Genomic DNA, 13,252 nt, shown 5'->3' with positions numbered 1-13,252 from the left:
CTGTGGAAATAGAAGATTGTGCAGCCATTGTGGAAAACAGAATGGCAATTCCTCAAAAAATTAAACATAGAATATGATCTATCAATTCCACTCCTGGGTATATACCCGAAAGAAGTGAAAGCAGGGACCTGAACAGATATTTGTACACCCACGTTCATAGCAACATTATTCACAATAGCCAGAAGGTGGAAGCAACCCAAGTGTCCATCAATGGTTAAACAATAGATATTGTTCAGATAAATGAATGAATAAGCCAAGTGTGGTGTATATATATGAATACACACACACAAACACATGCACACACACACAATGGAGTATTAATTCAGCCTTCAAAAGGAAGGAAATTCTGACACTTGCTACAATATGGATGAGCCTTGAAGACATTATGTTAACTGAAACAAGCCAGTCATGAAAGGCAAATATTGTCTGATTCCACTCATAAGAGGTCCCTTGAGTAATTAAATTCATAGAGACAGAAAGTAGAAGGGTGGTTGCCATGGGCTGGGGGAAGGGAGGAATGTTCACAATGAAAAAAAGAAAAAAGAAAAAGACTGTATTTGGCTGCAAGTAACCGAATTCTGACCACCACAGCCTAAATGGGTGAGGGGTTTACTACTTTATTTCCAGTGCTTAGCACAGGGTCTGGCATACAATAAGGGCTCAATAAGTGTTTGTTAAACTAAAGTTTATCTTTGATGTTAATGAATCACATGAAATTGCATAGTTTCGAATATTAATTTATTAGTATTATTTTATTCTAGCTTGAAAAAAATGTCTGCTTCAAAGGAATAGTGATCCTTTTTAAGAAACTCAAGCAGGGAAGCAAATTACACCAGTAGACTTTTTCTTCCTTAAATTGGCCATCACTGACTCTATGGTCAAGCTGTTTCTTCCGACTGGATGCTTCCTTGCCCCCCTCGTTGCCTCACATCCCTACCTGACTTTCACCCCCCCCAGCCTGCGTTTCATGCTGTTTCTTCTAGGAAACCTCCCGAACCCCCAAACCAGAGCCATTTCTTTTCATCTAAAGAGACAGAAGCCTCTGCCAGGCCTTCTCTGGGGTCCTGATATTTGCTGCCCTGCATTGTAGTTAGTGGTCACACTTAGCTTACTCACAAGAATGGCTGATGCACTAGGTCCCAGAAATGCTTGTTGGAAATCCGTGCCTTTGTCCTTTCAAGACTGGCTCATCTCCCTTAGTGAAAGTGATGTACTGACAGGTGCCCAGAAATCAATAAACAAATAACAACTATTACCTACACTGGATCCCTCCATATGGCTCAAAATTAAAATCAGGTATGCCTGGCTTATCCCTCTTGGCTAATCGAGCCAGTTGTTCTCTTTACAACTAAGTGAACTCAGAAGACTAGAATCCTTGGCGATGCTTTTAATGCGTTTCCTGCTATGAATGGTGAGAATTTTGCTATACTGGGTCATCAGAAAGATTATGTATAAACACACCAGTACCTTATGAGGGCGTGACCAAAAATGAATGTGCGGAATGTAACTTCAAGGTAATTCTTTCTCTTCTGTGGCTTATTTTGGATAAAACCAAGTGAAACTATGGGTAATGAGGTCATTTGTTGCTCTAAATGGAGCTAAAAGGCAGTAAAAGAAGAGAGTACCATTTTCCTACATAGTTGTCACTACATTTTCTCCAGCTTTACAAGGTACGTTTTCCAATCCTACTTAATGCCATAAAGAACTGGGGAAACTAAACAAAGGTAAACTTGCCTGAAATATTAGTATACAGCTGGGCTTATGGTTGACCTGGTAATAACACCTTAGAAAGAGAATTCTTAAAGTCTTTCCCTCCTTACCTCCCATACACCCTTTACATCAAAAAGTGTCCTATACATATTGGTAAACGCTCCCACTCTGTTGGGTAAGGAGACAAATCATTTGACTGCTGACACCTGAAGGAAGATACCTTTAACAACAAAAAGCGGTCTCATTCTTCATCTTTCATTTCTTGAAGGCTTATCACCGTCAAAACAACTCTTTCCTCTCTCTTGAACTCACTTGTTCAAAATCCCAAGCAATATGTTTGAAGAGAAAGCTTTTGTTTTAACTGGTCAAGCCATTTCTCTATCTTGTACCATATATGGCTATAAGTACAAAACTGGCTGTAGAAAACTTTCTCCCTTGCTTCAAGGGTGTATGAAATTTCACAGAGATGATAAACACTTTAAAGGGGGGCAAATCTCATTCTCGCAGGTCACTGTCCACAGCTAACAGCTCTTTGGCAGAGTGCAATGGTTGTACACTATTATAAATACATCCCCCTAAGATGGAGCTGGTTAAGGAATGCTATAGACTCTCTTCGTCTAAGATACTAGCCCAGTCTTCTTGTTTTCTCTTTGGGCAAGGGATGGGCACTCCAAAATAGGAGCTTCCAAATGAGTGTTAAAAAAGAATGCCTTCTACTAGACAATACAAACAGGCAGTAACAGAGAGAAGGGGTTCCAGGCTCAGGTAAGTTTAGAAAACAGAGGGCTAAAGAGTAGTCAGTTTTCTTGCCTGCAGGACTTCTCAGAGCCTTTAACATGCTCACTTGCACTGGGAATATCCAAAATGATAATGGGATAGTATGAATCCCAAACCTATTTTTTGCCATAGAATTGATTTTATGGGATAACTTAAGGAAACAGCCTATCATACGATGCATGCTGGTAAACTGTCCTAATGGAGGGGGGCAGAAAATGGGAATGTAACCCAAAGCAGATAAGACTGCTGTCTAACAGGTAATAGTCACTAATCAGGAGAGCTACACAAAGGAGAAGGAACAAGATGCACCTTTTTTTCCCCTGGGAAGTTGTAGGTTGTGGAATGCTTTCATGATATGCATTTTGAACACTAAATATCCTTAATATGTACCTGTTCCCTTTCATTTCAAAAGGATTAGGATAAGGCTCTGTACCAAAGCCAAAAAGCTATATGAAAACAGGAAGCAGCAGTCATGGCTGTGCAGGGGGATGTCTATAAAAAGATTTCTATCAATAGGCTCACTGTGACTCAGTCCTGACACATGGCAGCCATGAAAACTGATGTGATCTTGGACTGTATGAGCACAGGAATGACATTTAGAAGAAGGGAGGTAAGGATCTTGCCCTGTTGCACACAGCTCAGACCAGAGCTAGAATGGTGAAATCTTTAGAATTTTGGACCTGGAAAGGTTTCTTAGAGATCCTCTACTTTAAGTCACTCATTTGCTCAAAAGGGAACAGATCCTTGGGCAGGTAATGACTTCTCCAAGGTCTCCCAATCAGTAAACGGCACAGTTGTTACTGAACTTAGGACACTGGGGCTTGTTAAGTAAAGTAGCTTTGCTGGCCCTACCCCCAAACCTCCCAGTTCAGAATCTCTGGGGATGGAGCCAGGCAGCTGGAGGTCTGACTAGCTCCCCAGGTGACTGTCATCCAGGTATTAAAGAATTCATGTCTTACTACAACACGCTGAGAACATCTCACGCTGAGAACATCTATCTATCTATCTATCTATCTATCTACCTACCTATCTACCTACCTACCTACCTATCTATTTACTTATTTATTTATGGCTGCGTTGGGTCTTCACTGCTGCAAGCCGGCTTTCTCTAGTTGTGGCGAGCAGGGGTTACTCTTCATTGCGGTGCACAGGCTTATTGCGATGGCTTCTCTTGTTGCGGAGCACGGGCTCTAGGCACGCGGGCTTCAGTAGTTGTGGCACGTGGGCTCAGTAGTTGTGGCTCGCCGGCTCTAGAGCACAGGCTCAGTAGCTGTGGCACACGGGCTTAGTTGCTCCGCGGCATGTGGGATCTTCCCGGACCAGGGCTCGAACCCGTGTCCCCCGCATCGGCAGGTGAATTATTAACCACTGCGCTACCAGGGAAGTCCTGCTGAGAAATCTTTAACTTGCCCAGGATAAGGACTAGAATCTGAGGATGACCGTAAACTATTCTCAGCAAGGAGTGGCTGAAATGAAGGAGACATTCAGCTTGGAGAAGAGAGGATCTGGGAAAAGGTGAAAGTGGAAGAAACCTTCTTACTGAGGTGTCTGCCTTTCCCTTTGATTTTTTTCAACCACTGACAGTGAACCATCAAAAAGGATTAAAGCAACACCTGTCAGGGCTGGCCCATGACTCAGATCTGCTCTGTGGACAGTGAGAGGTCAAGGGCCCACGACAGCACTGGAAGGTGGGAGCTCCCCGGGCTCCACCTCCACGGCCAAGGAAGCGGGTTGAGGTGGGAAAGGGAGTGTTCGCAGCAATTGTGAAAAAGGGGAGTTGACCCAACCTGCTTTTATATGTTCTCTGCTCCACTTCTACCAGAGCAGCTCTCTTTACAAGTAAGATTTTATTTGACAAAAGGTTTCCATGGAAAAAAAAAACCCTGTAACAACGTTAATAATCCTATATTAATAAGAATAACAGCCAACACTGACAGAGCCTGCACTTTGTGCAGACACTGTGCTAGAAAGCACTTTCATTGTATTGACTTTTTTCTTTTGCATTAAAAATCCAATGAGATAGGTATGAGGAAACTGAGGCATGAGGCTTTAGGTGCCTCAAGATCAAACAGATTAGTGCCAGGCAACTTTATTTCAAAGTCTACACATTTCAGCTACACTCCCGGTCTACCCGCCTGAAGACGAGACCCTAAACTGGACTCTCAAAGTACATGTTCCTCTTTTGGTACAAGATAGCGGTATTTTCATCAAGTCTTCCATCAACAGCTTTCAGAGATGCTACAGTGAAATTCTCTGACCTTTAACTCCTTCCAGGAGGAAAAAGAGAATTTTTCTCTCCAGGAGACTCTTCTTAAAAAATGGGGATGTCAAACAGCCGGGCAATAACTTAAGTATGGTTTTTGTTCTTCAGAATTTAGGATGCTGGCAAAATGCAATCTTTGTGCTGTTATTTTTTCTACCAATCAAAATCAGCAGCCAACCAAAGAACTAACTTATTGTATTTCTCCAGGGGAATCAATGCAGAAACTGAGAGCTGAATTGGACTATTATTCACTATCTATGATTGTATTATGCCAAAAGTGCAGGAACAGGAGGGAAAAAAAGCAGTCATTTATCCTGATTCTGCCAAGTATGCAGACACGTGGTATCAGATAGATCAAATAGTTCTGGGGCTTCGCGACCGTCACTGATCTACACCCAGCTCTACCAGACTTCTGAGCCTTTTCACCTGACAGTTGTCTCCTTAATGGAAAAACAGAATTTTTCTTCTGGAAAAAAAAAAAAAAAAAAAAAAAAAGACATACGCCGAGGTAGAAAATGTCCCTGAAGGCTGCTCATCAGCTTTATTCATCCAAATCGGGAAGCAATTTCCTTCAGGTGTCTGTTTTGTTTTATACAACAGGCCTGGCTGTGACAAGTTGGGGGTACATTGAGTTTTTGTAAACGAAGCACTCATTTAGAGGAATCTAGTAACTCTGCTGTAACGCTAAGACATCTTTTAAAAACCAGAGAATCATGATGAGGTGGAGAGAACGGCAAGGTAATTGTTTTACTCTGCTCTGTGCAACTCACACCGACCTAAGAATCATGCAAACACAGGACTCTGTGGATGGGGGCAAGTCCAACTTAATAGCCTGGTAACCTTGACCTAGTCATTTAGTTTAGTTGAACTCCAGCGTATTCATAAGTAAAACTAAAACTAACATCCCTAACTACCATTTACTGAGTGCTAACCAAGTGCCAGGTACTGTGCAAAGTGCACTAAATAATTTCCTTTACGGAATTCATTTAATTAATGATTTTATTAATTCACACATAAGCATCTCATGAAGTGGGTTTACTGCAGCTCAGAGATGTTAGCAACTTGCCCAAGGTCATGGCTAGGAAGCAACAGAGCAAGAATCTGAACACTGAAGTCCATACTCTTAACCCATGCACTTCACTAAACGGAGATGGTGACCGAAGCTCCCTTCCTTCGCTATAAGGAGCAAAGGAGCAATGATGGCGGAGCATTTTGCAAAAAGTATCTGCATACAGATTCACTTTCATCCCCCCACTAATATTGGACTTTCTTAAAGCAAGGGATAGCTGTACCCAGTCCTGGTGGAATTGTCCCATAAGCAGAATGGGGCCAGGGGGTACCCTAAACGCTCTCCCTGACCCGATTTTATAGAGGGAGAAAAAGCTGCGCTTCTTGGGTCCCTGTGCGTTCCAAAGTACCCACGGATTGTAAGACGCTTCCCACGGCCCCATCCAGGCTGACTGCAGATCGCTGGCAAGCTCCCTCTGCTCCTCTGTGAACCAGGGCCCCGTGCAAGGCAGGCTTTAGCCTGTGTGCCTTGTCCACCTCACCAGGCTCACTGGAGGCAGCCCAGATAATACACAGCTCTCACTGTCGGCCGTGATGACTCAGACACTCCTGGCAACATCTGCTCTGTTTCTGTAAGACTCAAAGGGCTCTTTACATGAATGACGGTGAAAAGCAGTCAAGAAGCTTCTCACCCGTGTGCAGGGCTATGAGATATAATGTGGAAACCAGGCACGCTCATGAACCAGCTTGGAGGTTTTAGCACACACTTACACATGCCAAAGCTTATTAAATGTTGTTCCAGGGGATCTTTGTCATCTTGAATAATGAATTCTGGAGGTACAGTAACCAGGAATATGATTGAGGCTCAAAGTTATTTGGTGATGTTTCTCCTTGGAATCCTAAAACCACCACAACATGTAGTGTCTGTTCCTCCATCCATCAGATCCCATCCCATCCCTCCAACGTTTCTGACTCTTCTGAGTCCTTTCCCAGGTGCTGGAGATACAGTAATAGATATGAAATCTATGCCTTTAAGGGGTCCTAAGTCTTATGGGTGAGACAGACCATAGAGCAGAAGTAACAACAAAGTGTGAAAACACTGTGATAGGCGAATGCTTATGGAACTCTGGATGGCAAAGTGGGTTACATCACTCAGTCGGAGCAAGAGGCAGTCCCAGAAGTCATTCAAGCCATGTTTCGTCACCCTTGCATAGAACTTTTAGAACTTAATTCTTTATAAAGGATTAAAAGGAAATAAAGTGTCCAGGCACCCAAACCAAATGATTAAAATAAAAATATATAGATTCTCCACTTGATCAGGGTAAAATCTGGTCAGCCAAATGCACTCATGATACTAATCACGACCAGGAGTTCTGAGGGCACAGCCATTGCCTCCAGGCATAATGAAAAATGGGACACATAACTCAATCAGAATGTTATTCTTCCCTGCTCACCCAGCATGCATATACTCCCTTCATTCAGCGCACGTACTGAATTTATTTCCGCAATGAAGGATCCTTCAAGTCACCTCCCAGTCCGGGCTGGCAAAAACAGACATGCAGACACCACACTCATTCTTTCCCAAATTTGGCTGATAAGCCAAAACAAAGTGGATGGTCTCGACTGTTATCAAACCAACTACCGATCAAGTCCCTCCCAGCTATCAATCCAGAAGCCACAAGTTCAAGGCAAATGGCTAAACTTCCTCTATCAAGAGACACGTAGCGCAATAACAAAGATATAAATGAGTGAAAGAAACCCAGATGCAAGTTTATACACCCAATTTGGGACTTAAAGGAGGAAATGAAGGCAGGAAAAGACAACTAGCATTAGCCCCAAAATAACTAGGACCGAGCTTGGCAAGCAGGTTCTTTTCCTGAATTTTCACAACCACCCAACGAGGAGAGCGGTGTCAAGTCTATTTCACAGAACAATAAATCAGGCTCAGGGAGACTGATTCACTGGCCTGAAAACACATAGCAGGTGAATGCAAAGGTGAGATTCAAGCCAAGGTCTGTCCAACATGGAGGCTACAGAGGGCTGCCCCACCCTCACTTCCCTTTGAGAAAGTAACAGAGCCGGGACCAAAGCTATGCAGTTGGGGGTGGGAGGTGGTTTGTGGGCTGAGCAGTGAGTAGTAGCATATTTTGGGGAAGCCACCACCTGTTAGGGTAATGGGAACACCAGGATTTCTGTTACGATGGGAGAATTGTTTCTGGTGGGAGAATTCCTTAATAAGCTACTTGGGCCAGAGACTGAAGTTCTAGGAGAACCTGTATGTCTTGCAGAAGATAAAGGAAATAATTGCTTGGTCCCATCAAAAAGAGAAAAAGAGGGAAAAGAAGTGGGCAGGACAAGCAAGGTAGGGGACACGTAATGTGCAACACATGCCTCCCGGTGACATCACCATAAACTGCCACAAAAGCTACTAAAAAATTGGAAATGCTTGCTGTGAGTGGGTTTCTCTTGGAAGCCATCAAGGAAATAGGTTTCCGTGTTCAGGGGGAGGGTGGAATGGAGACAACCTACCAAGAGAGCAGTTGGGGGAAGCAGTCCACAGGAACTGGCAGAAATTTTGAGGTGGGATCCAGGCTGTTCAATCAGATCTCCCAAGAGCGGAAGGTCTTTGCCAGTATGTGGGCTGTTTAGTGCAGGTCTGGGACAACTGATCCCTAGTTATACCAGCCATCGCCTGCTTCGGCATCAAGCCATGCCTCTCTTCCTCCTGGCCTTGGTTTGCCCTCCTTTACCTCACCCAGCACAGCACTCCCACCTCCCTAACCCATTTCTCCTGTGAGGGTCACAGCCCATCTCATCCTCTTCTCATCTCCCCATCCTCTGTCCTTCACAGGCCTTAGCCCTTGGTGCTCACCCTGCCTGGTCCAGACTTAGCTCAATCTAAGTACCTATGTCCTCTAGGACAGAGGTCAGCAAACCAGGGCCTGATGGCCAAATCTTTTTTTTTTTAAATTGAAGTATAGTTAATTTACGATGTTGTATTAGTTTCAGGTGTATAGCAAAGTGATTCATATATATATATATTCTTTTTCAGATTCTTTTCCATTTTAGGTTATTATAAGATATTGAATACAATTCCCTGTGCTATAACAGTAGGTCCTTGTTGTTTATGCCCGCAACCTTGTAAATAAAGCTCTATTGGAACACAGCCATGCTCATCCTTTTGCGTATTGTCTATAGCTGCTTCCTTACTACAATGACAGAACTGAGTACTTGCAACAGAGATCCTATGCCCCGTAAAGCCCTAAGTATTTACTATCTGGACACTTAAGAGAACGTTTGCTGACCTTGCTCCAGAATATTAATTCCTCGAGGCCAGGGGCTCTGTTTCACTCATCTTTTTTTCTCCAGTACCTGATACAGGGTAAATGTTTGATTAAGTGGTTGAATGCATGCACGAGGATTAGATAAACATCATTAGGTCAGTTACTGCAAAGACACAAATTAGAAATGCTTTTAATAACTGAAAACTGTATTTTCTAGTTAAGCCAGTTAGCAGCAACAACAGAGACTTTATGTTTCAATACATATTGATTTGGTTTTTTCTCAAAAGCATGTTATCCCATTTCTCTTCCTTAGTACTTGTGTCTAACTGAAAGCACCACGTGATGCTTCAAGCTGCATATCTCAACATCAGTATTCATTACTGAAGAATCACAGACATAGCTTTCGATGTTGTTTGGAAAGAGGATCATTTGCCTTCAGTTAAATGGTCAAAATTATTGCTTTTTGGTACCTATACCAAAAATACCAGTTTATGTCCCTATCATTTACTCTTCATGATTTTGACAATTAAAAACAGCTCAATAACTTATTGAGCATATATTGTATAAAAGGCACTATTCTGAGCAATTTACTTGCATTGCCTAATTTACCCCTCACAATAACCCTAAGCAGTAGATCCTGCTACATCCTCATTTTACAGATGAGAAAACGGAGGCTTGGAAAGATTATGTAGCTTGTCCAATGTCAAATGCCAGGTACACATCTACTGGCTCCAATGTCTGAGCTGTAAATCATGATTCTACAGCTCATTCCTTCATTTACTCCACCAACAAATATTTACCTAAAGTCTCTAGAGACCAAGTTCTGTGATGGCAATGGACAGAAAAGAGAAGAAGGCTCAGTCCCCACCTGCAAATGAAGGATGGACAAGATAACCACAGAGCGTGATGAGGACAACCAGAGAATAAGGGCAGGGTGCTGTGGGAACACAGAGGAGGGGTTTCAAACTGAGCCCAGGAAAAGCTTTCTAGAGGAAACAAACTCTGAGCTGAAACCTAAAAGGTGAAGTAGAAACTTGGTGGGAAAAAAAGAGTGAGGAACGAGGAGGGCAGAAAGCATTTCAGAGACAGACCAGCACCGACAAAGGCGGCACACTTGAGAGAATAAAGGCCCCTGCATGAAACTACTAACTATTCCATAAGGCAGAAGCCTCAAGTGAGACAGAAGACCAGCTCCCTCTAAACGGTCAAACGCAGAGCAGAACTGGTAACTCAGTATTCCAAGGTTCACTGGACAAGTTCCCCCTTCTCAACAAAAGTCATTTTCTTCTTTATGAAAATCAGATAACTTCTGGGCTTCCAAGGTGGCGCTGTGGCTAAGAATCCGCCTGCCAATGCTGGGTACACGGGTTCCAGCCCTGGTCCCGGAAGATCCCACATGCTGTGAAGTAAGTAAGCCCGTGCACCAAAACTACTGAGCCTGCACTCTAGAGCTCACGAGCCACAACTACGGAGCCTGCGTGCCACAGCTACTGAAGCCCGCAAGCCTAGGGCCCGTGCTCCGCAACAAGAGAAGCCACCGCAATGAGAAGACTGCGTAATAAAAAAAAAAAAAAAAGGAAATCAGATAACTTCTGATTGCAGACTCCCTCCCACCAAAAACTAAGGCCCTGATGGACTCAGTGAAACCATAAAGGCTGGTAGAAAGTCAACACTCAATAAATACGCACCAAATGAATGCACTGAATTGGCACAGTAAAGCTGTGCACCAGCTTTGAATTAAAATGAATTATTATTTATTTTTTAAAGGTAAGAAGTGGAGTTATTGAGAAAGATACACATTCCACAGACAGAGTGTAGGCCATCTCAGAAGGTGAGAGGCCAAAATGAATTGTTAACTGGAGATAGTCAGCTACCAAGTTTTGGAGACGGAGCATTCTGAAAAAACAGTATGATTTTAATAGCTGGTACCAGAGCTCCTCTTAGACGCTTTGTTTAAGAAATACCTTGGATATGGGCCATCATATCCAAGGAGGTGTGTAAGATGAGGCCCTGGGGCATGGTCTGCAAGGAGACAAGAAAACAGAGAACAACTGCTTGGCATATACGAAAGGGAGAGGGAGAAGAGGAGAACTGAACACTACAGTAGGAAGCTGGAGTCTTCAAAACACAACAACATGTGGTCACTGAGAAACTCTCAGTGGCAGGGAAGCTGAAGGACTTTTAAGAACAGGAATATCCAATATTCAATTTGAAGGTGTTCGTACTGCAACACTGTAACCCCTTTACGGCCTTAAACTTTCAGGAAAAATCCACGCTCAACGCCTTATGTCACTCTTTTGAGGACAGAAGGAGGTGGGGCAGTTCCAGTGCCAAGAGAGGGATACTGCACATAGGATGGGAAGCTCCGTGATCTACAGGCTCAAGTATTTCAGCAAAACAGGAACTGGGAACAAAGACTACTGACCAACAGTCATGTAACCCCACCTTCACCCCAACAAAACAAAATGAGTAAAACATAACACTTCCAGAAAGACTCTGGGTCTTCTTCCACCTGTGAGTTGGCAGATCAATTTCATGTGAATCTCTGTGGTAGGCTAGTGAATATCGAACAACCCTGAAGAAGACTAAAAAAGTTCTGATTTACAGTGTGTGCCGATTTCTGTGGTGTAAATACTCCCGCCATGGCAGCTATCAAGCTATTGACATGACATCAACAGTCTTCTGAGAGTCCTAAAAATTTTTAAGTTGGCTCTCATGAACTGGTACAAGCTGGCTCATCATGTCCACAGCTGGCCTCTAGGTTAATGGCAGTTCCCATGGATGCAGTCCTTGTTTGGGCTTTGATGAGAGAAAGTGCTATCCAGAGCATTATTATTAGCTTCTGGAGACCAGGCAATACCTATAGGAGGGTAAGGAAGGCCAAGGGACAAGAAAGGCACAGAGGCAGGCACCATGAGTCAGGGAGCCATCATGTGATCAACGTACATTAGAGCTGAGAAAAGGACTCATTTAGCTGGTATGATGCCCCTTTTTAAAGAGGAGGAACCCAGGGCCCAGAGAGCACGATTAACTGCTCAAGGTCACTCTTTGAATTAGTAGCCAACCTGGAACTGGAGCTGGGGATGCCTGCCCCTCTCCTCTGTGCCTCAAAGTCCTCCTTTCAGGGAAAGGAAGGCCTGAACTTGGCTTGCAGCTGGGCAGGGGCACACACGGGCAGCTCTGGCTAAGTTTTTACATTTTACTAGCTTACCATTTGGAGAACTTCTGACTCTCTCTGTATGAAGAGGAGGAGCTCTGTCAGGGATTTGGGTGAGCTTAAGAAAGCCCGCCAGAGATCCAGCTGACAAGAAGGAAAGACCCAACTGGGGTGGCCAGCAGCAAAAGAATGAGCAGACAGTTTTCTCCAAGAATGTCCAAGGATGTGGGTGGAAGCAGAGGGCGGATGGGATCTTCCCAACTGTAAAAGGATCCCCCATTCCCATGCTGATCAGCAGGAAATAGGAGAGGCAGAAGAGGAGGTCCTTTTATGTTCTTAATACATCTCCAAACACAAAAACCTACAATGTACCAGGCGATGTCACCCTCTCATTGAAAAGAAGATCAAATTAGGCATCGTAGATGTTTTTCAAATGATTTCTGGCCGGTTATGTTACAGAAAACAGGGCAGGGTGATTCAAACCTGCTGTCAATACAGAGTGAAGGAGAGAAAAATGCCAGCTATTCCGCAGCTGTCCGGCCGGAATCCTGGAGGAGCTGCTTTCATGACAACTCTGATGCACAACTTCCAGAGCAGGAGTTAAACCAAATAAACCTGAAGGATATCAATTTAGGAGGAGAGTCTTAAAATAGCAGCCAGGAATGCATGGGTTCCCTTCCACAACTCAGATTACATGCCCTGTCCCTGTCTTAAATAAAACTATGCACTCAAAGTGTCTGTTTCATCTAGTTTCCCTCTGAGATGCCAATGAATTTTCAGCTCATGGAAGCCAGTCTGGAGGCAAACATGCTGGGTGAGCAAATGTACAAAGTGATACTCCTTGGAAAAGCAGGCAGGGTATGGAGAAAAGTAAGACACAGTCTAGGTCCCTAGGAAACTATCCTAGGATTAGGGAGAGACACACCCACAGGGTCATGTTCCCAAGGGTGAAGATTTCCAGCTAAACTAATGTGATGGTCTTCATGAAGATGGGCATTTAAAATTGACTCTCCAGAAAGGGAACCCTCCTACCTACACTGTTCGTGGGAATGT

General features: G+C 43.7%; 1 protein-coding gene across 7 annotated transcripts in view; it reads right to left on the bottom strand.

Moving 5' to 3' along the window:
• NAV2 (neuron navigator 2) overlaps positions 1 to 13,252 on the bottom strand; it is a 768,613-nt gene that overhangs the window by 179,814 nt on the left and 575,547 nt on the right. The window lies entirely within an intron of this gene.

This window comes from Mesoplodon mirus (assembly GCF_964341445.2).
Source record: "Mesoplodon mirus genome assembly, chromosome: 7".
NCBI lineage: Eukaryota > Metazoa > Chordata > Mammalia > Artiodactyla > Ziphiidae > Mesoplodon > Mesoplodon mirus.
This window is presented reverse-complemented; position numbering and strand designations above follow the sequence as displayed.